This window comes from Pelodiscus sinensis, chromosome 6 (assembly GCF_052426305.1).
Source record: "Pelodiscus sinensis isolate ZL-2025 chromosome 6, ASM5242630v1, whole genome shotgun sequence".
Classification (NCBI taxonomy): domain Eukaryota; kingdom Metazoa; phylum Chordata; order Testudines; family Trionychidae; genus Pelodiscus; species Pelodiscus sinensis.
Window position 1 is genome coordinate 84,037,299 of NC_143057.1, and position 10,041 is coordinate 84,047,339.

Sequence of the window (10,041 nt, forward strand, 5' to 3'; positions counted from 1 at the left end):
TTATGTCAACTTAGATCACAAACCTTTTTTCTTTTTCACAATATTTGGCAGCCTACTAACTATGGAAACTAGGCTGTTTTACATTAGTCAGCAGTACGTTTAAATCATTCTTACAAAATGATTTACTATGGTTTACAAATTCTTATATGGCATTTCCAGTTAATGATTAGGCAAAGTAATATATCACCAACATGATTGCCCACATATGTATTCTACTTACATGGTGCTAACACTATATTTTGAAGGTTTTATTAAAATTATTGTCATTATTCTTTTTCCAGTTGAAAAAACAGATTTCAGAGGAAAGAGCAGAAGACCCAATCCCTCCACTTTATCTTTTCAGAGTATTGCCTGACACACCAGGGTTGGGGTTTTTTTCGGTGTTTGTTTGTTTGTTTGTTTTTTATGATGTGTACTGCACCAGTAAACTCTGTAAGTTGTGTAGGTCTGTATAGACAAGCATTGCTAGGAGTCAGGGATGCACAGTATTTCTCCACTTTACTAATTTCAAGTTTTTTAAAATGCCAGTTGGCAAAGAGCAATACATGCCCATTTTTCAACTAATGAGGAATGAACTGCTGGTAAAGGAAAAACATTCAATGTTGGATGCAAAGCTGATGATGTTGAGTATCCCTCCAGGAGATCCCTTCTTCTTAAAGACATTTATGTATTTTCCTAAGTTATTTGATATGCCACATGTCAGGGGAAATAGGAAATGTCCCAACTCTGTCCAGTTAATGGGATCTGGAAGTTTCCCAATCTGTGCACCAACGAATGAGAACTAGTTAATAGATAATACAAGACTAGACTTGACTAGATACAGTGACATAAAATAAATTGTTTATTTTATTGTACTCACTGTGGGAAAGTTTTGCAAATATTTAAGCATGTAAGTAACTTTATGCTTGTGAATGGCCTCCTAAAAATCATTGGAATATTCCCATGTATAAAGTTACTCAGTTGCAAAATTATTTGCAGGATTTGGAGCTGTGGCCATCATGCTATAGCTTGTTGGATGCCAACAGATACCTGCATCTATGCAGAGCCATAATGATTTCAATGTGGTTTTGTATTCATCCATCATGTTGTTCTTTTTGCAGGGGCTGGGCCAATATTTGTAAAAGCAGAAGTGCTGCCAGATGTAATGGGATTGCTCTTGTGTGTTCATTTCAGTGAGGAAATACAACAGTAGTAGCATTTTTCATTAGTAGTAATATCTTTTCCCGGGGGTAGCAGGTATAAAAGTCAGGGGAAGGTATTGCCTTTACAAGCTAGCAAGCGTGGCCCCTGCCACACTCCATCCCCTGTTTCAGTGTGTCTCCTGGGCTGCCCCCAGACTTCAGCCAAACTGAGGCTGGGTACACGTGCCGCCCACCCTCTCTGTAATCCGGGGCTGTGCTCTGGGGCTGGTGCTGAAGATCTGCCCCTTTGGGGGGGGGGGTTGGCTTGTGGAGGCAGGGCAGCTAGATCCCTGCCCCGTGGGGGAGCTTGGCTTTTGAGAAGGCCAGAGCCTCATGTGGAAGAGGAAGGGTTGGGGGCGGGGGAAGGTTGCAGAACCCAGGCCTAGGTTCACCCAACGCCCATGTTTTTCTCCTGCCTTTCCATTTCCAATCTCAAATGACTTATGAATAACAGGCATCTCAGCACACTGTAAGGCAGGGAAATAAAGTACACATTGTGGTATTTTTAAAATGCACTTTTCTCTTTCTCCAGACACATAGACAATATAAAAAATGTTGAAAAAATGAGAGAAGATGCCAATATTAATCATGGGTGGCTGGTGAACCCCAAGCAGGGGAAGGCAAGCCCCTAGCCCCGCCCCGCCCCTTCTACCCAATGCTCCACACCTCCCACAACACCCATGGAGCCAAGCCTCCACCACTAGACTAGTGTCCCCATCCACAGAGAGCCCCTAGGCCTCCCAGCCTTCTGCTTTCCTCCTCCCAGCAGGTGATGCGGCCCTAGTCTTCCAGCCACCCGTGGAACCCCAGCCATTCCAGCCTTGCAGCACCAGGGGGCTGGGAAGTGTTGGCCATGCTGCCAGACCTGAACCCCAGAAGCCTCTACCTTGTTCTCTCCCTCCAGCCACCAGCCCCAACTCTGGGCCATGAGCAGTCTACTTCATGCAGCTAGGAGAAGGCCTGAGTCAGAATGTGGGTAAGGCCATCCAACTTTTTGGGAAGGCGATGCCTTCTCTTGTCTTCATTACTCACCAGCCAGGATATTAATTATTATTTCTCTCTCACTCAGCCAGACTATTATGCCCTTTAATGTGCCTACTTCCTCTTACCACATAGAAGACTAGATAGGCCTTGTAGGTTCCTCTAAAGGTTAACAGATTTGGAATCTGTCAGATGACAGGAGAAGTGAGTTCCAGCATTAAATTCCTCTAATTGAAAATGCCCTGATGCTATCTCTCTTCTCTTAAAAACAGGGGGCTCTTAGCATGTGTCTTGACTGAGCTTAACTGCCAATATATCACATAAGGTAAGATGTAGTTATTAAGCTAAGCAGATCTCAAATCATTTATAGCTTTATAGGTCAAGACAAATACTTTGAATTGCTCCTGGAAATGAAGGTAGTGTTGATCACAGGGTGCAGGCGTGATGGTTTTCCAATGAGAAGCACAGCTATGAGAAGCTAGTGATATTTAGGTGTAGCCCAATAAAGAGAGCACTGCAGTCATTCACTGATGAAGCGAACAAGGCATGGATAACTCTAGAGTTATCTGCATCTGTAAGAAAAGTTCACAGCAACTGAAGCAAGTTCTTTGCCTTCCAATACAAAAAAACCCTGAAAACTTGATGGGAGAAAATTGCTACATAGTTCCTTATCTAACAGCCTGAACCACAGCCTAATAAAGGCAAACCTTCCACTGAAGTTAATGCAGAAAGACAGCAGGACTGGATTTTAAACTAGGGCTGGCTCGAAAATAGGAATTCTTCAAAAACATTAAAGGTTCTGAAATCTGTTTTAATAACAGATCAGAACAAAAAAAGAGATCCTTTGAAATTGTTAATAAAAAAATCACAGACAGAAGAGTGCCTATAGATTGGCAGTAGTCTGGTGGTTGGGGCAGAGAGGTAAGGTATAATGATTCTAGGTTCAAATCCCTGCTCTGAAAGTCCCTTGTGTCCCTAGGATGAGCTCTAAACTTTGGGGCTGTGTCTACACTGGGCCACTTATTCCGGAAAAGCAGCCGCTTTTCCGGAATAAGCTGCGAGCTGTCTACACTGGCCCTTTGAATTTCCGGAAAAGCAGTGACGATTTACTGTAAGAAATCAGCTGCTTTTCTGGAAAAACTATGCTGCTCCCGCTCGGGCAAAAGTCCTTTTTCTGGAAAACTGTTCCGGAAAAGGGCCAGTGTAGACAGCACAGTAATCTTTTCCGCAAAAAAGCCCCGACTGCGAAAATGACGATCGGGGCTTTTTTCCGGAAAAGCGCGTCTACATTGGCCACGGACGCTTTTCCGGAAAAAGTGCTTTTCCGGAAAAGCATCCTGCCAATGTAGACGCTCTTTTTCCGGACATACTTATAACGGAAAACTGTTCCGTTTTAAGCTTTTCCGGAAAAAGGTGCCAGTGTAGACACAGCCTGGCTGTTCTGGTCTGGGTCTGTCTATTAAAATTCCATTCTGAACCTGAGAAACCTTACCTCTGAAGTTTATCAAACCTCCCAATGAGTTTACATGAAAAAGTTTTATTTGGATTAATCAACATTTTCAGACAAAAAAGTTTAGTCAAATATTCCAAATCAGCTCTCTCCTGGCCTATATTTGATAAATAGTGCTTAATGGCGAATTGTCTGAGCAAACACATTTCAATAACTGTGAGACACTGATCTCTTTTCGCTCTTTCCCCCCCCCCTTCAGAGTTACTTCCTTGACTCAACTATTTATGATTCATTTCATGAAAGAGTAGGCTTTCTCTGAGGGCACTAAAAAGGGCTTTAGCTATTAAGTGGTTTTAGTAACTAGTACCAACAAGGAATTGTTTTCTTCTATGCTGTAAAACAGACACTGTCAATAGACTACAACCTGCAATAAACTATTAAAAAAGGAATTTATGATGGCTAGTTATTATCCTCCTGAAATAATGTTGTTACAAGACTGCCCTTTTCAGTCATCTGCATGAATCACATGACAGATCACTAGCAAAGACAAAGGCCTATACCCACAGAGACATTGATGGCAAATAACCCAGGAATTGCCCTACTGGTAAAAACTTCATCAAGTTTTCAAAGCTACAGAACAATAGTAACATATCAGCTTGTAATTATTACGCAACAGGCACTTGTTTTTAAGATTGAGTCATAATTAGATATATAGAACATGTTTATTCATTTTAATGTCTGTAACATTGAATTATATGGAAACATATTTTATTGTTTATGATGAGGAATGGATGGACTCCAAATATACAATAAGAATTGGCACAAAACTCTTTAATATCTCAGATCTATGACCATGTTTTTCTTACCTTAAAAAAATTCACTCAATATACATCCTCCCTTTCCCCTACCCTTAAGAGTCCCCTGTGCTTTGCTAGATTCCAGCCTTTAGCAATCTCTGCTAGAGTGACTATTAACTAGAATGTAGATCCTCAGTTGGTGTAGTACCAACTGAAGTTAAGTAGCTGTATGTGAGTGTGGGCTGGCCCTGTGTCTTCAACACCCACAAATGCTATGCAGAAAAAGGGAGCACTCTAGCCCTGATCCTCAAAGATCCTGAAAACAATGGGAGTAAGATGCCTAAATATTTTTGAGGATTTGGGCCTATGTTCTGTGGTACTGCTCACTAAAGAAACCTTATAATAGGTGAAACTTGAGCAGAGCAGACTGCTAGAGCCAATCTGATGGGCAATGGAGGCATTGTTTGGGAAGTCAGGGAGAGGTAATTGGTACAGATCAGGAGCCCTGAAGATGATTAGAGAAAGTGGCTGATCCCTGGGAGCTTATTAGAAGTCAAGGACAGGAAATTTTGGGTCATGAAAAAAGAGAAAGATGTATTGGGGTTGGGTGGGAAAAGATTAAGAGAAAAGGATGTGGAAAAGTGGAAAGGGAGTGAGAGAACGGGGTGATCATCATAATTCAGATAAACTCTTAAAAGTATCAACACTTTGAGATCCAGGCCTCACTCAAGTAAAATAGTACAGGGGCTGATTTTCCTCTCGTTTTCCCCATTGCAAATCAGGAGTAATTCAGTGAAATTCAATGGGGTTACACACTTGTCAGTGAGAGGGAAATTATGCCAATAGCTTTTGAATTTGAAAAAAAAAAAATCAGAATTTCAGTTCACAAAGTTTACTTTAAAAATGTCCCATTGGTGTTTTTTAAAATCCAATTTGCTTGATTCTATGAAATCTGTGTTCTAAACTAAAAACACCAAAGCTGCGCAGATGGAGAGCTCTCTGCGGCCATTTGAAGTAAATATGGTCAGCTTTGTTACTTAGGAATTTTTAAACAAAATCTCTACCTAATCTTTTCCTTCTGTATGCTTCTCCTGTTTCTAAACCTTCTCTAGTCTATTTAGGACACTAGAGAAAATGAATTAAAACTGTCATTGAGGTGACAAATTTTGATTTACAGTGTGCTCAGTTGTTATTTCTCATCAAAGGAGCCATTCTCCATGATACCATCACTTCCTGCCTGCTGGCTCCTTGGTTTTACTTACTCAGTTTTCTTAAGGGTGCTTCTATTTACATGCAATGAAACATTACATTTCATTTACATGCAATGAAATATTAGAACAATTATATAAATCCCACAGATGTGGCAGAAACATCTATATAACACTAGACATGCTCTCTTAGCTTTTCTTAGAATTGATGCTAATTTGTATTATAATTTTAATGTATTTATAATAATACTTAGTAATACTTTGCACTTCTGTAGCAACTTCCTTCCTAGGATCTCAGAGCACCTCACAAACATTCCTGTACTAACCTTCCCAACAATCCTGAGAGGCAGGTAAGTAATCTAAAGTCATGACAGGGGTCTGAATAACATTATAGTCTATTGACCAGATTCTGTACCTGAAGTTGTTAGGGAGGCAAAACTCCTTCTGTTTTGGAGCCCCACATCCTTATGCTGGAATCTGTGGAGTAAAACACCTCTCAAATTGTTTGCACATCTGCCAGTATTTGAATACTACAAAGCGATAGCATCAACTTTTATTTAGTCCCAATAGCAGCGATGGTAAAAACTGAAATCTTTTTTAAAATTGAACCAAAGCATCCACTCTGTGAGCTCACAGGTCACTTTGTATAAGCAACATTGTTTCTTAAAGAAAGCTCCACTGGAGGCAGATTGAAAAAGATGGTGTGCATGAACAGAGAGAACAGCTTGATAAAATGCAAAGAGGGGAAAAAAGGTCAAAATAGTACATTAGTTCTCGCTTTTTGGTAACATATCCCTATTCCATAATTGTCTCTGAATAACCATGCCCACAAGCAACTCAGATCAGTGGTTTTCTGGGTGAGCGATGAAAACGTCTGACGAGTTTAGGTGTTGAAAGCTTACTTGGACCTGTCACTGCAGCAGAATAAAAATCCTACAGAAAACGGGATTTGCTGAACCATTTTTCCAGTTATCGCCTAAGCACTACACGGTTCTGCACATATAAGTTGTCCCTCTCCGGAGCTGACGATGCGGGAGCCCTACTCCCCGCAAAATTACAAAACTAAAAAACCCCCCCAAATGCAGCTTTCTGACGTTCTGAGCTGGGAGGGTTGGGAAGAGCCCGGAGCAGAGCGCAGTGCCGGGGGAGCCGTCAGAACCTCAGAAATGGTCTCGCCATCACACACTGCCCAGCGCCGTTGTGTTGCGTAGAAAGCGGCTACCCGACGGAGAGAGACCTGCCGAGCGAAATGAGGGGGGTCTGCTGCCTCCGGCGGTGCCGATTTCCTCCTCCTTTGCTAATCACCTCAGCTGGAACCATTGCTTGTTTAGGACAACAGTTCTCACTACTGCACGGTGGGATAACAAGCGTTCACTCAACACACTCACCTGCCTCGAGAGTTACCGGGCCAGGTGAGTTTCAGGAGTGGCTCAGAGAAGCGCGGATGGAAATACAGACACTAAGGTGGGAAAAATCAAGAGCCAAAGGAGGCAGAGTGCCGTGTGAGATGCGCGTGCATGGTACCAACAAGGCAGGTGGCCGAAGACACAAATCCACCTCAGCCAGGGCGCGAAGGTGCGGCTGCCTGTCCAGCGAGTCCCGAAACAGGCGAGAGGAGCCCAGACATGGCAAGGGAGCGCTACAGTCTCGCCAAGAATGTTTTAAGCGAGCGCCCCGAGGTGTTTCTATCCGGCAAGGTCTAAGCTCGGGGATCTGGTTCTCACCAGCAATTTCTCAACTATCCCTACCTACCTTTGGGCACAGAGCCCGTCCGCTGCTTCCTCAGAGGCGGCGGGAAGACAAGCCCTTGACGACTGCAGGTCTTGTCAGGTAAACGAAAGCCGGCATGTGCTTTCATATGATTTTTAGACTCTATTTTTAATTCTACACACGTAGAATTTGAGACTGATTTTGAATTTTTAACTGCTGTAATTACTTTTCTTTAAATCACATTTTGGTCCCCATTTATAATAAATAGTAAAATCCTATAATTGTGCTGTTAAATACTTAATAAAGTGAGTGACTTGACGTTGGTCCATAATGCTTATTCGACGCATTAAAATCCAATAGACTAGGAGAACATTTTGACAGTTTATTTTATGCATCAAAGTTAAAACACCAAAATTAGGGCCAAATTCTTCCCTGCGTTACAACAGTACAAATCCAATTAACTCAACTTCACAGCAGTATAACTCAGAACAGTATTTGTTCCTGAAAATCCATCGACCAAATGTTGCCTGAGCCGAGTTAACACATTACTCTGGTTTCACATTTTAACGAATCGTTTGCATTGCTTTTGACTGTAACCATTGTATCCAAAAGAGCTTATTGGACAACTTCTGGATTGAAAGCAAAATTTGCCTTTGTCCGATTTTTGGTCGAAGCCAGAGCCTTTGTCGCTGTTATATGTCAGCTCTTAAAGGGCAGTTCCGAAATTCTAATGTAGAATGCAACTCGTGGAAACATGGAGACCATTCCTTCGTTTGTAGCATCTGATTGGGCAGCTGCCAGGAAATTGATTATAAACGTGTGTGTTTTGCATTGTCTTAGACTGAGAATAACAGGAAATTTTCGATACCTTGGTACTGCTGATTTCACTCGCTGTAAATCCCACGTGTTGCAATCAAATTCTTGGCAGCTGGGAGGGCCAGAGCAGTCAAATACAGCAATTTGTTTCACCATAAATCAAGCACTGCAAGGTATACAAGTGTGAAAGCTGTTCTTTTAAACGATAAATAGCTGTTGAAATGTACCAATTTAGCAGTGTCAAACTCGGTTTTCCTCTAAAAACCTAACGGTTAAATTGACACAGGCTGAATTATTACAATGTCTGGTGTCGCTTACTTAAATTGAAAGAATTACTTATTCAAACAAAGTTGCAAATTTCAGAGTGTAACATTCAGAATGAAATATTTTTAACTCTGACATTAGCGCCCACATAAATGCCCTATTTGCATATTTATACCAGTTATACAAACTGAAACCCAGTTTGACGCATCACGCAATTTTAATGTTCCTAGGTGCCAAAGAAGGAGCAATGTAATATACATTACTAATGCAAACCTCCAAATACTATCTTAAACTAGTTTTGAAAGTATTTTCTTTCGTTTTCCTCTATATTTAAATTGAAATTTATTAAGTATTTGAGATTAGCCGAAACGGAGAGAATTATTCTGTGCAGATCTGACTACAATAATACAAGATCCTCGATAGAGATTTCATTTGTCAGTGCCTAATTCTCTCTAGTCTGATATTAAACAGACCATAGTGACATTTACCCAGAAGAGTAGTCCTTCTCCGTGTTTGTTTTGATCTCAGTAGTGCATTTGATTAAGGAAAACTTAGTCCAAGGTCAGTAGTGCCTGAGAATAGGTAGATTAGCACGTTATTCCCGTTTTTATGTGTTTTGTCAACCTCCCCCCTCCACGCCCTTTTCCAGAAGTAGAATATTTGTTGTTTTGGGAACTTTTCAAAAGACTTATGGACTTTAACAATTTTAAAAATTAAAAATGTAATATAATAACAATAATAATCTACCAACATTAACAAATGTATATTTAGTTTAAAAAATACCGCGATGCGAAATAGTCCAGATACATAGATATTTTTTAAAAAAGAAGCTAAAATAGCTTCCTGAGCTCTGTGATGCAGGATAAGCTCTTTAATAGGGTTTTTCAGTTTGTAAAAACTCGTTTAGTCACAGGAGGAAAAATTGAAACAATATCATTTTGCGCAAGTATTATGTTAAATAGAAAATGGGGTAGGGACAATGCTAAGTCGTGTTTCCTGTTTTGTAGTATTGCAGTTCACACATGAAATGCTAAAGTTCGTCAAGAAACGATTACTTTAGCTTTTGTTTCTATAAACTTACACAAACTTTTCTAATGTGAGAGAGTTATTAATATTTCACTTATTACCTCCCCTCCGAACAAATATTTATAAAACACGTTTTAAACTCTGCTGCTGCTCTGCAAGGAGCCTCTCGAACACTTTTATGGCTTAGTTATGTAGAATTGATTACTACTCAGCTAAGGTATATTTCAAACAGAACATCCTGTTTGTTTTGTGGTTCATTAAACAAAATTTACATCATAGCATAGAAACAAACTAGTGTCGGAAGAGTGCCACAATTATATCCAAATACGTTGCGAATGTACAAGACACACTCAATTTTAACGGGGTGGGCTTTATTGCTACGTTTTCTCCACTGAAACAAATTACCTGATAATTAGAATGTTTGTGGTACTTTTATTCAATTTCGATTATCTTGGGAATTTGAGGAGAGTCTTGAGGTCACTGTACCGTAATTTCTCAATCTCGGCTTCATTTATTTATTATCTTCCTATCTGCTTTATAGCTCCTGTATACTTGAGAGAGAACGTGTAGACAAAAATAAAAGGCGTCGCAAATTTTGCTTAATTCCG